A 19327-nucleotide genomic window follows, 5' to 3' on the forward strand; every position below is an offset into this window, starting at 1 on the left:
TTGTTGATATAAAATAAGAAAATGAATGAAAGCTAATAATATAATAAATAATATAAAGAGAATAACTCATAGCATTTGTAATTGTACTATGAGTTATCAAATTCTTACTGACCTTTTTTCATGTTATTTTTTTAGTATTAATTTTTATTCACGTTTAACTTTTGTGTTATACACAATTATGTTTTTTATACACAATTACAAGTTTCTTTTACTTTCTTTTAATCAATTAATTAATGAATTAATCAAATATAATAAATTAACCTACATTAAAACTGAATCTATGTGTCAAAACTAATAACCTAATGACATCATTCATGAAGCGACATCAACGCTGTCTTGCAATGAATGCTCGAACCTTAGAGCATATAGACATGGAGGGAGAATAGTATATACTTTCCGGTAAACAAAAGTATCCCCAAGATTGTGCGAGAGAGAAAGGTATAGTAATTTCTGTTCGTTCTCTATACGCGTGCGCTAAACTGGCAGACATATAAATGATAGCTCCAAATTTCTTTTAAAATAGATAACAACTGCATAGCAATAACAGTTGCTTGGAAACAACGCTTGTGCACAGAAGATGAATAGGAACTTATACCTTTCTCTCTCGCATAGATATTGTGGACACTTTCAGACCAGTATTCTCCCTCCATATCTATATCTATATGCTCTAAGGCTCGAACTGAACATTTTCTGGTACATGCGTATTGAGAAGGTCGATGACGACCAAAATTTGAATCAATTTTTTATAAAAACAAACTACATTATAATATCTCCGTTTATAAAGCACATAGAGAAAAAATAAAGGCACTTTTATTATATAATTTGAACTCAATCTATCGATTGAGCGTAGTAAGAAACTCGATCGCTTCAGCCGTTATGGCGTATCTGATACTCTCAATTGTCCGACTCGCGTATAATACACACGGCATGCCTCGCGGTCGCTACGCAAAGCTACGCTTATTAAACTTGGCGCGAGACACTACCATGTCTCTTGATATTGTTAAAAAATAGATAATTTCGCAGTGACTCACTGTTCGGAATGCACGAAGAGAGCAGACGAACATAATAACTGTCATACCGGGTCGAACAACACAATCAGAATCCTGATAATTTTGTCAAGCATGTGGCATTTAAATACGTCGTCTCAAACGTAAGTAGAGAAGTGCTGTTTATGATAGGGAAATATCTTTGATCAAGGCGGTCCGTGTCGCTCTGCAAATTTAGACTATTCTTTTGTCTTTTAATGTGTATCATTTCGGATACTAATCTTTTCCCTAAATTACGTTCTTTCATGTAAGATTTTAATATCGCCCTAATTAAATTCATGGTTCATTCATCTGTGTTCTATAATAACAGAATATTGTGTACTAGCTCTGTTAATGTGTAAATGATGTTCTTGGACTCTGGTATTGAGAAACGCGTTTGCCCAACATATGTGGCATCACAATTAGAGCATGAAATTTTGTACACATTTTTATGTTGATCTTTAGAAACCATGTCTTTATAGGCTCGGATGTGACTAATTAATTTATTAATGTCCGTGTACGATATTTTTGTGTTAGAGTTAGTGTTTTTAAGTGTTCAACTAAACCTCTTTGATGTGTTCTTAATATATGGGAGGATATTAGGGGGAGTTGTAAGACATCCTGTATAACTGACATCAATTAATTTCGTAATATCAATTATTTACATTGGCTTTATGACTATTTCCGTCTATATTTATGAATATTTCCGTTTATGATTATATATCCGTCAATCGCTCGTTCGAGAAAGGTTCAACACGAATATTCCATCAAACTTAAATTCACCGCAGATACATAAGAAAGACCGAAACATATACGAGGGTAAGTCAAAAAGTAAAGGGACAAATAAAGAAAAACACATTTATTTTAACCTATGTGGAAAATTTATATATCATTTTTCGACATAATCCCCACCAATATCGATACATTTGATCCACTGCTTAACAAGCTTCTGTATTCCATCCTGGTAGAAAGATTTGGGTTGGGTGCGTAGCCAGTTATGCACCACGCAATGACCTTCTCATCCAAAGAAAATTTTTTTTCTCGTAGTATTTCTTTTCTTTTGTTTTCTTTTTTCTTTTCATCTTTTCGGTTTATTAAAAGAAGCACTACGAGGAAAAAAATTTTCTTCAGATGAGAAGGTCATTGCAGTGGTGCATAACTGGCTACACACGCAACCCAAATCTTTCTTCCAGGATGGAATACAGAAGCTTGTTAAGCAGTGGATCAAATGTATCCATGTTGGTGGGGATATGTGCAAAAAATGATATGTAAATTTTCCACATAGGTTAAAATAAATGTGTTTTTCTTTATTTGTCCCTTTACTTTTTGACTTACCCTCGTACAATGACACTACTAGTATAAATTTTTAGAAAGCTTTAACATACCGCTCACCTTAAAACGTTTAAACAAATCGATCGAGAATGAGGAACATTCAAATAAGAAACGTCTCGAGGCAAACGCTGCATTAATTATATCTACGAGGCACATTTTTAAAGTAAGGTCCGTTTTGAAATAAAAAATAGATCTTAACATATAAAAATAATTTATTATGGCCAAAAAACTTCTACAAGCTTACTTTATTCTTTCACATAATCATCATTGACTTCCACCCATTTTCGATATTGTTTCAACAGCTTCCTAATTCCATTTTTTTAAGAGTCTGCCGCCTGTGTCTTGAACTAGTTATAGTAACGCCGTTCTTTAGTTCGCCGTTAGGAAATTTACTAGACAACTTTGTGAGGTTTTTGGATCAAATATTATGACAGTAAAGTTAGGCAATGGTGTCGTTTGCTTAGAGAAGGACGAACAAATGTTCATGACAAAGAGCGTGGCGGTCGCCCAACAATGATGATAGAAGGTTTAATAGAAGAAGTAAATACAAAAATTATTAAAAATTAGCAGTTTACGGTTTCAGAATTGTCTATTCAATTTCCTAAAACAAACTAAAGAACGAAAAGAACAGCGTACTAAAGAACGACATTACTAATTGATTCAAGACACAGGTGGCGGACTATTACGACAATGGAATTAGGAAGCTGTTGAAGCGATATCAAAAATGCGTGGAAGTCAATGGTGATTATGTGAAAAAATAAAGTAAGCTTGTAGAAGTTTTTTGGCTATAATAAATTATTTTTATATGTTAAGATCCTTTTTTATTTCAAATCGGACCTTACTTTAAAAATGCGCCTCGTATATATATAAATAAGAAAATTATAAATATATATACCAAATAAAAATATTGAATGTAACATATTTCTAGATATAATTTTATATGTAAAATAGTCATACCTAGTGCTATAACATTTTTTATATTTGCATTATCACTTAAAGACTGTTTTGATATTTTAGTTTCTTCCAAATTTATAACATATTTTCGTTTTAATGAATAATCAGGAGTAATCGATTTAAAATTATATCAATTTTGAGGATCACAGTTTTCTTGTAAATTCTTTCCTACATTTTCTACATTATTTGTATCAGAACTTGATGTTAGATATTGTTCTTCTAAAGAAGTATCCTTTTTGTAAATGTTACTTCTGGAAGTCGTTGGACAAGTAAAGTTTATCTCTGATGGTTCTTTTACGGAATGTTTATCTACATTAGTAAAAGACTCAGATGGTTTTATATTACTGAATGTCCTAAAAAATAATTCATCTATAAGTATGTTATAATTAAAGATAATTAATAATAATTATATAATTAAAGATAAACTGTAAAATAATTTACAAACTTTCTACGTGTTATTATTGATCGTAAAAATCCCATTAATTCAAATTATGGCCATGATGGCTTTGTTTTAGCTGCAGCGACACTTCCACTTGAAATATATTTGTTTTGTTCAATTAATTTTCTTGCATATGTGTCTCGTAAATTACGTCACTTAATGCTTGTTATTCCTGGACATAAGTTTTAAAAAGATATAAGGTTATAATTTTGTGAAAAATTATAAAAATAGATTTTTTAAATAAAAATTTAAAAACTTACTTAATTTTTTCTCAATTTCTGACTATAAAGATTTTATCGTAGATGGTCCCCGCTTTTCATATGGAAGACTGCTATTCCACAATGGTGATTGCTTGAAAACTTCATTATAATTAGTTCCTCAATATTTTGAACTTCAGAATAAAGTACTGTCTTCAATTTCCAATTTTCTGTATTCTCATTTAATAATTCACATACGTGGTTTTCATCCTCAATTATTTCCCCACAATCTGCATATAAATGCTTGAACACAAATATAAAAAAATATATTTTTTATTTTTAATCGGCTCTCAATATTAATAAATAATAAATAAATAAATGTGATCTGATGTTCTAGATGTCGGCTAATAGAGCCAAGCGCGAAAATTAATTTCTAATTTTTCGGAACAGTATCTCTTGGTTTGAGATCACTGAGTTCCATTTGATTAATTATCAATTAACCTCGTAATTACAATGGAAAAATAGGCGAGAAAAATATAGATCCGAAAAGTCGCTGAAGCGGGAATTGAACCCGCGTCTTTCGCTTTCCGGGCGACTGCTCTTACCACTAAGCTATTCAGACCCTTTCGATTCTATATTTTTCATTTGCCTTCTAAATTAGATGTTTTTGTAAATAACGCCATGATTAGGCCCAGGCGTAAACTTAAGAAAATATATTTTTTATTTTTAATCGGCTCTCAATATTAATAAATAATAAATAAATAAATGTGATCTGATGTTCTAGATGTCGGCTAATAGAGCCAAGCGCGAAAATTAATTTTCGGACCTATATTTTTCTCGCCTATTTTTCCATTGTAATTACGAGGTTAATTGATAATTAATCAAATGGAACTCAGTGATCTCAAACCAAGAGATACTATTCCGAAAAATTAGAAATTAATTTTCGCGCTTGGCTCTATTAGCCGACATCTAGAACATCAGATCACATTTATTTATTTATTATTTACAAATATAAAAAATTAAATATAAATTTATAAATAAATATAAGTGAAGTAAATATAATTCTAAATGTAAGTTATTTTCATATTTGTATATAGGATGTCTCTAAAGTCTGACCCAGGCTCTTTATCTCGGAAACGGCTTTAGATATGGAAAAATGTTTCAGACAAAAGTTGTAGGACTTGAAGGGGGACAGATGATGAAAATATGGACTTGACCTTGAGTAACCTATTTAAGGTCAAGTGAAGGTTATCGATGTTTTCTTATACAGAACCCCCTATTTTTTATTGCATATTCTTGTAATCCTTGTCGAGACGTTTTCAAAACACATATATATTTATTTATTTATTTATTTACTTACTATATCATCCATTGTGTATAAATAAATTGTGTAACTTATAAAATTTGTATAAATTTTATACAATATTATTAATTAATATTATTTTTTGAATAATTTCGCACGTCAAAGATCAACATAGAAGAATATTTAGAACATTTAGAAAAACATAACTTATCTAATAGCAAAAACAAATTGGTTATGATTGATTAGATAGGAACTATTCTTCCTAAACGTTCCATCGATACATGTATCGTTACGACTGGTTTTGATGTGCAAAATCGTACGAAAAAGTTCAATCTTGATGAACATTTTTGTACGACAAAGAGCATTATACGATAAAGTATCTTTAGCTAGAATTTCTAGAAAACAAGCTCTGTTATTGGATATCGGATGTCGTACATCGGTCGTCGGAAGCAGTGTGAATCCTGCATACGGTTTCGACTCCCGCTCGTCTTATTATTTTTCTTTAGCTAAACTCAGCTGATCCGAGCGTCAACCATCTATACTGTGTATATTTGAACGATTTTGACCTTATTCTCTCTTAACGCTCTGTTTAAAAATTTTGTCAGCTTTCGACTCTCGTGCTTCACATCGCACTTTCGCAATCTATATCGTTCTTTTCGAAGCTCGTATCGCTCACTCACTCACACACACACACACACACACACACACACACACACACACACACACACACACACACACACACACACACACACACACACACACACACACACACACACACACACACACACACACACACACACACACACACACACACACACACACACACACACACACACACACACACACACACACACACACACACACACACACACAACACACACACACACACACACACACACACACACACACACACCTCATCTTAAAGTATTTTGAATGAAGTCTCAGTGCAAATTACACTACGCAAAACAATTAGGGGAGCGCTTTAAAACTTGCAAACTTTACCGATTTTAAGAAGCCATATCTCAGCTTATCATAAAGAGATTGTAAGACAACGTTTCTGGACGCATTTTAACGGGTATAGCCTCGACTTTAAAGGTAAGTAAGATTGCATTGTCCGCCTCATCGAACTGTTTTTGTTGTGAAAGCCAAAATCAGATCGTGAATAAATTTTGGAAATTTCATGACTTTGTAGTTATCCATGAAAAAAGCAGGAATGGGTCCAAAAATATCATTACATTGGTTTTGAAGTGGGAATCTTCCCCTTTAAAATGGCTCAAAAAACATTGCTATACTATACCTAGGAGCCGACCCAGCGAGAAATGATTGGTCGAATCGACGTCAATTCGACATCAATTCGATCAAATCGACGTTGATTCGACGTCGAATCAACATCGATTCGACCACCATTTCTCACTGGGGAGATATCGGGTTTTATAATCATCCCTGCAATTTGCAAGATTTTTAGTAATACCGTCGGCATTCGTATTAGGTGTACTTAACGCGAATGGAGAGGTTGCTCGGTCGGATTTTTTGCACATCATGTATGGCGAATGGAGAGGTTGCTCGGTCGGATTTTTTGCACATCATGTATGACGTATGTTTACGTCAATGTTAAGTGTAATGCGCGTGTGTGTGTGTATTAGCAGAGATCAGGATCCCAAGGTTCGTTACTCCCGCGGTAATTAATGACTCCAAACCCTTTCTACTGTGTGTGTGTGTGTGTGTATGTGTCTATGAATGTGGAGCGTGCGTGCGTGCGTGTGTGCATGTGTACGTATGTGTTGGTAAGTGTGGATGTGGGTGCGCACGCATGCTCCATACACACAACACACATACACTCACTCACACACACACACACACACACACACACACACACACACACACACACACATACCCACACACACAGCAGAGAGGATTTGAAATAACTATCACGGAGTGACGAACCGTAGGATCCTTATATTTACTGACACAGACTTACACACGCATGCGCGTGCATCACATTTTACATTGGAGTAGAGTGTTTCCGTAACATACATATCATTAAGTCGGGTTGCCTATTTGTTTACTGACAGGGGCATGCTTTGCTGGGCTCGCAGAATAAGATCAGAATGCGAGTTCAGTGGGGAGTGAGGAAAGCAAAATCGATTTTTATGACTTTAGCATAGTGAACAGTTGTGAAATTTAATAATATGTATAAAATATATATTTAATGATATAGTTCAAATAAATTATATTAATAGGTTCTTTATCAAATAATACAAGTTAGATAGGCAATAGAAGAGCCGGCGCAGTAGGCAAAACGCATATAAACAAAATTAATAACAAAATTAATGTTACGGATTAATGCTTAAATATAGCAAGTAAAGTATAGTTACGAGTATAACGGATTAGGAGTATAATTACGGACGGTTTGAGCCGTTTTTGGCTCATCTTCAGCATATAAATATAAATACTAATATAAAAATAATATAAAAACTAAAGACCGTCAATAATAAATAGATATGTAAATAGTAAATAGATATGTAAATAAAATTGAATCATAAGTCATAATATAAAATCAAACAAATTGTGCTTCGCTTAACACGGATTGTATTGAAAGCGATGTCAGATCAAATTCTGCTTATATTCTACGTTTCCAGAGCGCGTCATTCCCCGGTTGACAAGTCGGGCAGTGTAGTGCATGATGGATATTAGTAAGTTTTTTGGCGAATATCTGCGAATATCTATGAGCCATGAGTCGTACAGATATCTAGAAATTCTTTTCTCAATAACGAGTGGAATGATAAGTATTGCGGTAACCAAAGAAATAAATTGTCAAACTGGGTAAAAAAAAAAAAAAAATACAGAATAAAAAGAAAACGAAAAATCAGACGGATTCGGATCGCAGTTAACACAGTTAAAATAATGCATTAAGTCAGATTGTATTGATAGAATTGGGACGTTAGCGCAAAGTCACGTTCCGCACATCGCAAATGAGCTAATAAGACTAATGTATGTTTTCGGATGTATAGTGATTCGTACTGGAATCGATAGAGTTCGATCGGGTGGACAGCACTCCGTGTCTGTCTGAAAATTTAAACTATTTGTCGTTTTATGTAAACCATTTCTGGAATTAGTCTTTTATTTAAATTAGACTCTTGATCGAGGATCTTCACTTTGTCCCATTTAAATTCGTGATTAAAACCTAATCTGTAGTCTGTAATTACAGAGTGATTGGTAATGTTTCTCCTAATGTGGCTGCGATGCTCCAATATTCTTGTTTTCATTTGTCTTCCCGTTTGGCCAACGTACATATGAGGCGTAATTAATTACAATTAATCGTTGCAATTAATTTTATAAACAACAGGAAGATAGCGTAAGCTGATCTTTGTGTACTCTAATGTACTCTAATCATATTACTCAATTTGTTGAAATCATAATAAGAGATTTTGATATTTAAATCTTTAACAGTATTTGCAATTTTGTCCGATAATGGAGGAACGTATCGTATAGTAAAAAAAGAGGATGTATCTGTAGTCATATCAATAGAGTTTAACTGTTTTAATTCGAATTTGTGAATCAAAGTTTTTATATGCTCGTGGAGAGTTGTAAAAATAAAATTAAAAGGATAGTTGTTGTCCAATAAAATCTCAATTATTATGTCAAAATCTTTTGAATAGAAACGCGGATGCGATAATAAAATGCGTTTGATCTATTAAACTTATGACCATACCTCTCTTATGATGGAGGGGTGCTGGGACCAGAAGTGCAACTATTTTCCCGAGAAGGTCAGTATGTGATACCAATCGAATATCAGAAAGTTAGTCTCATATATCAAAGTGACGTCTAAAAAATTTAAATTATTATTCTCAGCTATATCAAGAGTAAACTGAAGTCTCTCAGCAGAAATTAAAATATTAAAAATATATAAAGTGTAGGCATATAAATTTAAATCCAGAATTCTTCCATCTCGATAATATATCACGTAAATTAGAAATTAATTTCTTTGTCGGATTTTTGTTGACAATTTTGTACGTGTCTTTATTGTTGAGAATGTCAAACATTTTTTCTAAATATTTATCTTTGTCAAGAGCAACTATGACGTTGCCCTTGTCCGCGCGTATGAGAATTATATTCCGGTTATTGTTTAAATATTGTTTGGTGGTTATTAATAATAGTTTGATCTCAGAATGTATGTTGTTCTTAGGAACTAAATACGATGGAAGATTGCCTTTGAGATTTACCGTACGACTTCTAATGGAAGACTGTACATTAGGTAGGAATTTTTTTAGATTGTTTTCGACGTTTTTAATAAATTTGAATGTGAGCTTGCATTTATTAGTAATGGGTAAGCAAAAATTTTCCCCTAATTGAAGTAAGCTCTGGACTTCTGCAGGAATGGAAGTCGATGATAAATTCACAAACCATTTATCTTTAATTTGTTGTATATAAACTTGGCTGTCATTAAAAGAACCAATCTTAACCTCATGGGATTGAGTTTTAGGTGAGAAATTAGATTTAAGCAAATAAAGTTAAATTTCCCCTCGTCGATCGGATTATGATGGGAGCAGGAAGAGCTGTAAAAATAATGAATCGAGTTAATATTGCATTCTTCCCGTGTGTGCTTTGTTAACAGATAATTGAACTTCCTATCTAGCCTTGTACGTTTATTTACAGGAAAGGTATGTAATGACTCGCACTGTCTATCAAAGAAAGAGTTAGTGACTGTGACCGGAATAGAACAGTAAATAGTCTTACACAATTTAAAAAGATGAATGCGCGCCGTTCTTATTTCACAATGTATTTCTTTAAGTTCCAATTGTATATAGCAATTTTTTTGTAAAAAGATTCTTTGATTGTTTAAAGTCCTTGATCTCTGATATTTAAATTTTTTTCCAAAATCTTAAAATACTGACTTACGATTAGATGCAAAAGTATCAAGTTATTGTCGATTTGCGCAGAAATTTCGCTTTTAAATTGCCTTTAATAATCGTCTTACGAAAACTTATCCATAATTTTAATAGTCGTACGGCTTTACCAAAGTAATATCAAATATATTAAATAAACGGAAAAGTGTAACGCATTTATTTCTTTGGTTACCGCAATACTTATCATTCTACTCGTTATTGAAAAAAAAATTCTTTGATTTCTAGACATCTGCACGACTCATGGCTTATAACAGATATTCGCCAAACTTACTAATATCCATCAAGCACTACACTGTCCGGCTTGTTACCGGGGAATGACGCACTCTATAGAATATAAGCTGAATTTGATCACTTTGATATCGCTTTCAATACAATCCGTGTTAAAATGGGCACAATTTGTTTGATTTTATATTATGACTTATGATTTAATTTTATTTACATATCTATTTTATGACGGTCTTTAGTTTTTATATTATTTTTGTATTAGAGTATTTATATTACGCTGAAGATGAGCTAAAAACGGTTCGAAAAGTCCGTAATTATACTGTTAATCCGTTACACTCATAATTATACTTTACTCGTTATTTAAGCATTAATCTGTAACATTAATTTTGTTATTAATTTTGTTTATATGCGTCTTATCTACTGCGTCAGCTCTTCTATTGCCTATCCAACTTGGTTTAATAATATAGATAATAACGTAAATAAAATTTTAAATAAATTTGAATAAAAATATTTTTAATCTTTAAATATAATAAATTACAATAAATGGTTAATGTGGCCACCATTTTCCTCTAAACATAAAACAATTCTGCGCATGAAATTTTCTTTCACTTATTTTAGTAGAGTGATCTCTGCACATGCGTTTTGTATTCTATTTTTTAAAATTTCCGCATTTTTCGGCAGGATATATTTTTCCAAATCTCACACTCATGGATTTTTTCGTGTAGGGCTTCTTAAAAAATAAAGTATATAAAAATATACTTTATTTTTTAAAAACTCTACACAAAAAAATCTATGGGTGTGAGATTTGGAGAGCGTGATGGCCATGGATTCTGAGGACCATGAAGTCCGATGCATTTTTCGGGAAATTTTTGATTTAAAATGTTTCTCGCTAAAAGAGAAGTGTGGGTGAGATGTCTATCCTGTTGGAACATTATTTGTATTTTAGTTGGAACATCATTTGTATTAGCCAGTGGCACATCCTCCAGTTCATGGAGCCGATAGAGCAGAAAATTTGCATAATAATGTGAACCCCTACTATTCCCATCCACACGTTCACAGTCCATTTGTCTTGAACGTTTGTTTCTCTTATGCCATGTGGATTATGCTCTGCATAGTAATGCTTATTATGTCTGTTTATGGATTAATCGCTTCCAAAAACTGCTTCGTCAGACCAGAGAATACTTTTCAAAAATATATATCATTTCCGGCATCATTGAAATTCACCTGCATAAACTGAGTAAATTAGTATGACGATAATTTACAAGTAAATGACAACATCTGGTACGTTACAGCAAAAGAATAGAACTAAATTTTTAAATAAACTTATGTGTTCAATAAGCCATTCACAAAAATTTAAACGTCGTGACATATCACCAGGTATGAGTCTTTGTATGCTGTTTAAATGGATGCCAACCCAGAGAATGTTTAATAATTTTATGAATGGTAACATGGCGAGTGGAATGTTCGAGCTTGCATTAATTATGTGAGGTTCAGATAATCCCGGAAATCTTTTCGAATTTGCAAAAAATCTCAACATTGAACGGTGGTATTAAAATAATGATAGTCATAAATCAAGAGGCATAAACTCGAAATCATTAATAAGAGACAATAAACAAGCGTATACCGATTTGCCCCTTTATTGTCTAAACCAGAGTTTCCCAAAGTGGGCGCTACCGCCCTCCTGTGGACGCTGGAGGGATCTGAGGGAGTTTTGTTCGCTTTAGGGGCAGTACGGAGGCGTTGAAGTATTTTTTTAATATCCTATCTACACCTAAGGATGATCTCACTCGTGGCTTATCCGACTGCTTTCGCCCGTCTATGGCTGCGGTCGAGAATACACTACAAATGCTTTGAAACATTATTCTATCTTTATTCTTCTGGAATGTAGAACAAAGATAGAATGATGTTTCAAAGCATTCGTAGTGTATTCTCGACCGCAGCCATAGACGACCGAAAGCAGTCGGATGAGCCACGAGTAGGATCATCCTTAGATGTAGATAGGGCATAAGTAAACTCTTATCCACTTGATTATATAAACATACAATTATGTATCACAAGAATCATATGTAACAACTATTAATACATATTGACAACAACAGTTGTATAATGTCAGGCATGCTTTATTTTACAAGAAAACGTACAGAATACAAGTTTTAACCGATTGGTCTAAAAAACAAGACGATAGGTCTTAACAAACGAGCGCTAGCATGTATGTAATTGTGCGCACTTTCGACTTACGCAGGTTCTTACAAATCCAGTGCACAGCGAGAGGAAACTGTGCATGTTATATCAAGTTCACTGTACAATACTATAAATACGTGAGAAATCTTAATTCACTATTAGACTGGTTCTGAATTGTGTAACGAGCAGTAGCTCAAATATAGAGCCAAACATAAACAAATTGGTAGCACACCAGGTTCATCCTTTTCATTAATAATTATTTTTAATTTTATTAATATTTACAGATTTACTTAATATTTGATGAAATTACTAATAATAGTGAGCAATCTTACATGTTTATGTGCAATTTTTTTGTTATTTTATTTTGCAATTTCTTTGTTATTTTATTTTAATACATACCTTTAACACTTATTTAGTTCCAAATTGTTTTATTTCAACTACGCTTACAATTTTATTATTAGTTAAGATTGAGATAAAGATTTTCCGAGGGAAGCGCTGAAAAAAATTGTTTGAAAAAGGGGCGATGAGCCAAAAAAGTTTGGGAAACTCTGGTCTAAATGAACGAAGACAACACATGTTCGTGTGCATTTACCACAATCGCGTGCCGTTGATAGAAGCGATGACGCCACGAGACGAAAGATAGAGAGCCGCACGTCACCGCGAATCATTCATGGTTCCACGACGCGGTGGTCGTCCGCGATGGGCAACAACGGAAGGAGCGAAAGTCGTTAATACGTTTAAGAAGGATCCATGCGATACACGCTGCAGATTCACCGCGCAATCGACTCCGCGGCTTTAGACACGCGTCGTTATCACGCGTCAAAACAACAACAAAACAATCGCGTGCGAGGGGGGCATTTAAAAGCCCGATGATTTAAGGACCGAAAACATCGCGGCTTAGACGCACGCATCGAATGTGTGTTTACGTATCAAACATCGAAAATATACGCCGACACATGCAGCGATCCGCATAAGCACACATATCAATATTTATATGAACGCGGTTCCAATTGTATTCGATTTCTCTATTGTTTTTGAATAAACTTATCTACACTCGTCAAAAAAATTATCGCAACACGTACACGCACCGGCATTAATGGTGTCCGGCGTTAGATGTGTGCGAATACGTGTATGACAGCCGAAAGTCATACGCACACATCATACGTAACGCGACATACGTGTTATGACTTTCGGCTGTCATACACGTATTCGCACACATCTAACGCCGCACACCATTAATGCCGGTGCGTGTACACTGAGAAAAAAATACTGTTGAATCAACAACGTTTTTGTAATAAAAAATATCATTGATATTTTTGTAGTTAAATTTTATTTTATTAATTCAATGATATTATTATCAACAATAATATCATTGAATTAATAAAATAAAATTTAACTACAAAAATGTTGTTGAGTCAACAGTATTTTTTTCTCACAAGGGACATGTCACAACTGTCCGGAACCGATTTGATTCTTCTTCAAATATGTTGTTAAATACACAAATCTAAAAGACACGTATTTTTTTATATGTGCGGATATTGAGTTTTAAGGGGTGAAACCTTTAAAGAAAAACGGTATTTTTCTTTTGGATCGAATATCTGGTAAACTATAAGAGGTAGAAAAAAAAGACGTACAACAAATTTTAATGGCTTGAAGAGTACTTTAAAGTTATATGAACAAAATTTTTTTATTTTTATTTTTTTTTAAATACCCTCACCACTTAATTTTTTTTTTTTCAAAATTAAAAACATTTTTTTACCTAATTTAAAGCTTATTTTTTTCCAAATTCAACCATGTGTAATAAAGTTATGTTACGAAATATCATTTTCGAAAATTAATTATAAACGCTCCCGTATATACGTTCATCCGTGCTATGTGCGTAAGTAATTACCGTCGAACAATAAGATATATAAAAAATGTTTATGTATAATTTTTATTTATGTTTTCTATGTATTTATAACTGCGTATTGTGTATATTTAAATTTTTAAAAACATTTTTAAATATAATTAATAAGAATTATTTTAAATATACCCCCAGTTATTTTATTATTTCTTTAATATTTAATTTCTTCTATAAAAATTAAAAACAATTTTATTCTATAATAAAATTATTTTACAATTGAATCTTTGCAAATAAATAGATGTCGCAATATTTGGCATAAACAAATTTTATATCTTACTTTAAATGAATCATAAGATAAGATTATGTGTACGTGTTCCAGATAAGTTATAATTTTTACAATTAAATCTTTGCAAATAAATAGATGTCGCAATATTTGGCATAAACAAATTTTATATCTTACGTTAAATGAATCATAAGATTATGTGATTACGTGTTTCTGATAAGTTAATATAAATTGTTCATGTAGCAGCATAATTCTCACAGTCAATGTAGTCTTTTCGTTGTAATAATATCTGTGTAAACTGTTTTTCTATTGCAATAAAAAGCAAAATTTAACATCTTTGAATATGATTATCAATCCGCTTAACGTTGTTAGACTTTTATTGATGTCAATAAATTCAATATATCTAACAGAAATGCCAGTAACTGAAGCAGAAGTGGAATTAAAGGAAAACATAAAAAAGATATTACTGGATAGCGTTTTTCATTATAATGGGGTGGAAGTAACGGAAGAAATATATCTCGATTATGAAGAACCTTATAAATTACATAGTTTTGAAATAATTGAAGATGACGAAGAAGCATGGAAGATAATTTAAATTCTCATCCTCATTGTTCAAATGATGATACAAATTTTGATAGTTCTTATAAAAGACGAGCTGTTGAGTATTGGCGACATCGGGACACTGATGAAAACAGTAATGACAAAAAAAGGAATCGTCCTCTAAAAGTAGTACAAAGTAAATTTAGAAGAGTTTCATCTGAACGTCAGTTAAGGCGATGGGAAGAACAAATACAATCAGGTGGAAGTCGTATAGAAAAATTATCTTACATCTCCAAATTTACACATGATAAATTTACTGCAGCTGTTGAATCAGGATTCATGGTTCATGATATTGATCTAAAAAGATGGGCTTTACAAGCTCAAGAAGAAATAGGAAATTTAAATCCTATATTTAGAGCATCTCACAGTTGGATAGCAAGAAGTCTCACCGAATTGTTTCAAGAAAAGTTACGAAGTTTGTCACTAGAAGAACATTAGAAGATTCTGTTGATTTGCAAAAATCAGCTGATGATTTTCTGGAAATAGTAAAACCTCTTATTGAACAGTTTGGATCTGAAAATATTTACAATTCAGATCAAAGTGGTTTCCAATTGGAAATTCATTCTGGAAGATCATTGCCTAACCAGAGAGAAAAAAAAGTAGAACGTGTCGTGCAATCCATATCATCAACAACCCATTCATATACGATACAACCAATAATATCCTGTAATGGCAATTTGTTGTCACCTTTATTTATTGTATTAAAAGAAGCTAATGGTAAATTTGGACCAAGAGTAGAAGAAAATTTATTTAAACCAGAAAATGTTATTGTAAAAGCATCGAAATCTGGTAAAATGACATCAGGTATTTTCCTTTTATAATTACTTTCTTTAACAAACTTATTTCATTTAACAATTTAATAAGAGTCATAAAAAACTATTAAATTAACATTTATATTTTATACAGATCATTTTAAAATGTGGTTAGAAGAAGCTTATTTTGCAAACATTGATCCTAATAGCGTTCTTCTTATTGATTCATGGACTGGACATTGCCCCAATACTATTTCGGATTTAACACCTCCAGGAACACATATTACTACTATGATAATACCGAAAGGAACTACAGGGAAAATACAACCATTAGATGTTTATGGATTCAGAATTTGGAAAAATTTTGCTAAAAGATTTTCAGATACGGTTTTACTGTTGGAAAGTAATATAAATTTACATGAACGAAATAATATAATAAAATTGCAATCTTTGATACATAATCAATTGTCATCCCCACGATATCAAAACTTATTTAAATATTCGTGGTTTAAAAGTGGTTATACGAATGAAAGACCAGACGAATTTAAAAATCCAGTACACTTTAGTTTAGACGAAACGTCAACAATATGTGAAATCGAAGGTTGCAATAATATAGCTGTAGTAAAATGTTCTTGGTGCAAGAAATCATTACGCTTGAAACATTTTTTTGTCGAATATCGTTATTGTAATGTATATAATGAGTGAATAATATAAAATGCAAATATATATTTTTTTAAATCTAAATATACACAATACGCAGTTATAAATACATAGAAAACATAAATAAAAATTATACATAAACATTTTTTATATATCTTATTGTTCGACGGTAATTACTTACGCACATAGCACGGATGAGTGTATATACGGGAGCGTTTATAATTAATTTTCGAAAATGATATTTCGTAACATAACTTTATTACACATGGTTGAATTTGGAAAAAAATAAGCTTTAAATTAGTTAAAAAAATTTTTTTAATTTTGAAAAAAAAAATTAAGTGGTGGGGGTATTAAAAAAAAAATAAAAATAAAAAAATTTTGTTCATATAACTTTAAAGTACTCTTCAAGCCATTAAAATTTGTTGTACGTCTTTTTTTTCTACCTCTTATAGTTTACCAGATATTCGATCCAAAAGAAAAATACCGTTTTTTTTAAAGGGGTGTTTCACCCCTTAAAACTCAATATCCGCACATATAAAAAAATACGTGTCTTTTAGATTTGTGTATTTAACAACATATTTGAAGAAGAATCAAATCGGTTCCGGACAGTTGTGACATGTCCCTTGTCAGTGTAATTAATATCAAAATTTAGCATAAATTCAAATAAGCGTATCTCTGCGAAAAATTGTCGTATTTCAAAAAATTTTTTTTTGTTTTAAAGGGTAAAGTCTACTTTAAGGAACTTTCGTTCGATTTTGATTTTATTCTCTCCCCCTTTCTCCATCCCTTTAAAAGGAGGAACGTGTTTTTTTTCAAAAAATTGCATAGTTTGACGAACTCTACGGAGTGTACTAAATTTTTTTCGCAAATATCATCATTACTATCGTAAAATATGGACTTTTCTCTACAAATTAAAAAAAAATTGAATACCGTACGATTTTTTTTCGCGAAGTTACGGCGTATCAAAGTTACCTATGCATTTTTGCCTATATATTCAATTACCGCCAACATTAGCATTATCCGATGGGCACTAGGGGGAAGTTGCTGGTCGGATTTTGCCCATCGTGTGTGTGTGTGTGTGTGTATAATGTGCGATAATTTTTTTGACGAGTATATGTTTAAATATCCGCGTTTTGTGTTTCACGAAACCCCTTTCCTGTGTTACGTCCTGTGGACTGCACGATTCTTTTCTCCTCCCCGATTTACGCAGATTCGCGTTCCGCGAACATATTAATTATAAGACCGAAATTAGTTATAAGAATTAAACGGAGAAAGACAATTGTGAAACAACTCGACCGGTAAGATTACGAAACCTACACTTTGATCAATAAGTCATAGGTAATGTTGAAATATCACGATCGACACACGCTATCAGCGGACCAAAGATCAGAATTAGGAAAGAACCCTTCATACAAGAGAGCAATACGTTGCGCAAAAGGGATTAAATACCGAACGTATGACTATGAGTGACAAGAAAAGAAGACGCCTTTTGCCCTATAAGAAGGGCAGACGAATAGTATAAAAGCAGCGAATCTTCCAAGAACGCTCTCTTTAATGCCGCCTACGTCGTGGCAGTTACGCACTTCATACTGGATCCTCGCATTAAACATATATTGTGACCATCGGGACTCAACAACCAGCTACTAGTCAACCTACACCTTCGCCCACACGGAAGTGAATAAATCCCCGGAATCGCGACTAAACTTAATAAGTAGTGGAAATCGCTGCCCGTCGAGCATTGAAACGCGCTCTCCGATTGAAACGGGACGATCAAAAGCCAACGCGAATCCTCAACCGCCTCATAGCACATCAACGTTACACACACACTCATATATAATTGTTTATACATGTCCACAAATTCAAATGTCTAATTCTCCGAATATTATTAAGATTTTATTTTTTTGAATAAATGATAATTATTTACATTACGCGAATTTAAAGTCTTATTTAAACCCCTGCGTTCCTTCATATATCCCCCGAGATCGCACAAGGTCCTATCCCGCGTAAAAGTGATTTAATTCCCTTACCGAAAAGGACCGACGAACGGACCCCTGAGATAAGCCAGGTAAAAGCGACTATCCAGTCGTTGACCTGCAAAAGAGCCAGACAGTCCGTTCGACCCGAAATCACTCCGATTTCGGGAAAACGCTGTTACGACCTTCGAGCGGCCTTTCCTTCGTGCAGGCCAGGACGTAACATACGTTTAATTGGGGGCTCGTCTGGGATTGAAATGTGCGATCTTTGGGAATAGGAATGAGTAAAGGGACTAGAAGCACAACGGACAAAGACGAAATAGATGAACTTTACAAGACCGCGTTAGAAACATCACACAGAACACGTGAATCTAAATCAAAATTCACAGGATCTACGCCTCGACACGTACATTTTTTAGGAGATTCTAATTTAACCGAAATAAGTGAATTACCCGACGAATCCGACCAAGTCGAATTTATTGACTCAAAAAATCAGATTTTCAAAATTAATATCGATAATTCTAACGGCGAATCCGGAGGTCCACCAATAAACATGGCTAACGTTAATCCTTTCGCCACTTTAAAATACGCGGTCGAAGCCGTTCCCTTTTTCGACGGTAGTAACACCCCACTAAATTATTTTATTGAGGGAT

At 33.0% G+C, this 19327-nt stretch overlaps 1 long non-coding RNA gene, 1 other non-coding gene and 1 pseudogene across 4 annotated transcripts in view; 1 reads left to right on the forward strand and 2 right to left on the reverse strand.

Annotated features, from left to right (window-relative positions):
* Positions 1-19327, reverse strand: part of LOC145937748 (uncharacterized) — a 412856-nt gene that overhangs the window by 157630 nt on the left and 235899 nt on the right. The window contains exon 7 of one of the 3 annotated variants that reach the window (XR_014425635.1): positions 4017-4250. The exons of the other annotated variants lie outside the window; for them this stretch is intronic. This is a non-coding gene — a long non-coding RNA (uncharacterized LOC145937748). Of the gene's footprint in view, positions 1-4016; positions 4251-19327 lie in introns of those variants that run through there. 3 annotated transcript variants of the gene reach the window in all.
* Positions 4496-4569, reverse strand: Trnas-gga (transfer RNA serine (anticodon GGA)). The gene has a single exon. It is a non-coding gene; the product is annotated as a tRNA-Ser (tRNA).
* Positions 14779-16746, forward strand: LOC145944456 (uncharacterized; annotated as a pseudogene).

The sequence above is a fragment of the Prenolepis imparis genome, unplaced genomic scaffold, assembly GCF_030444845.1.
Source record: "Prenolepis imparis isolate NDT839.2.m4 unplaced genomic scaffold, iyPreImpa1.0 SCAF_1, whole genome shotgun sequence".
NCBI lineage: Eukaryota > Metazoa > Arthropoda > Insecta > Hymenoptera > Formicidae > Prenolepis > Prenolepis imparis.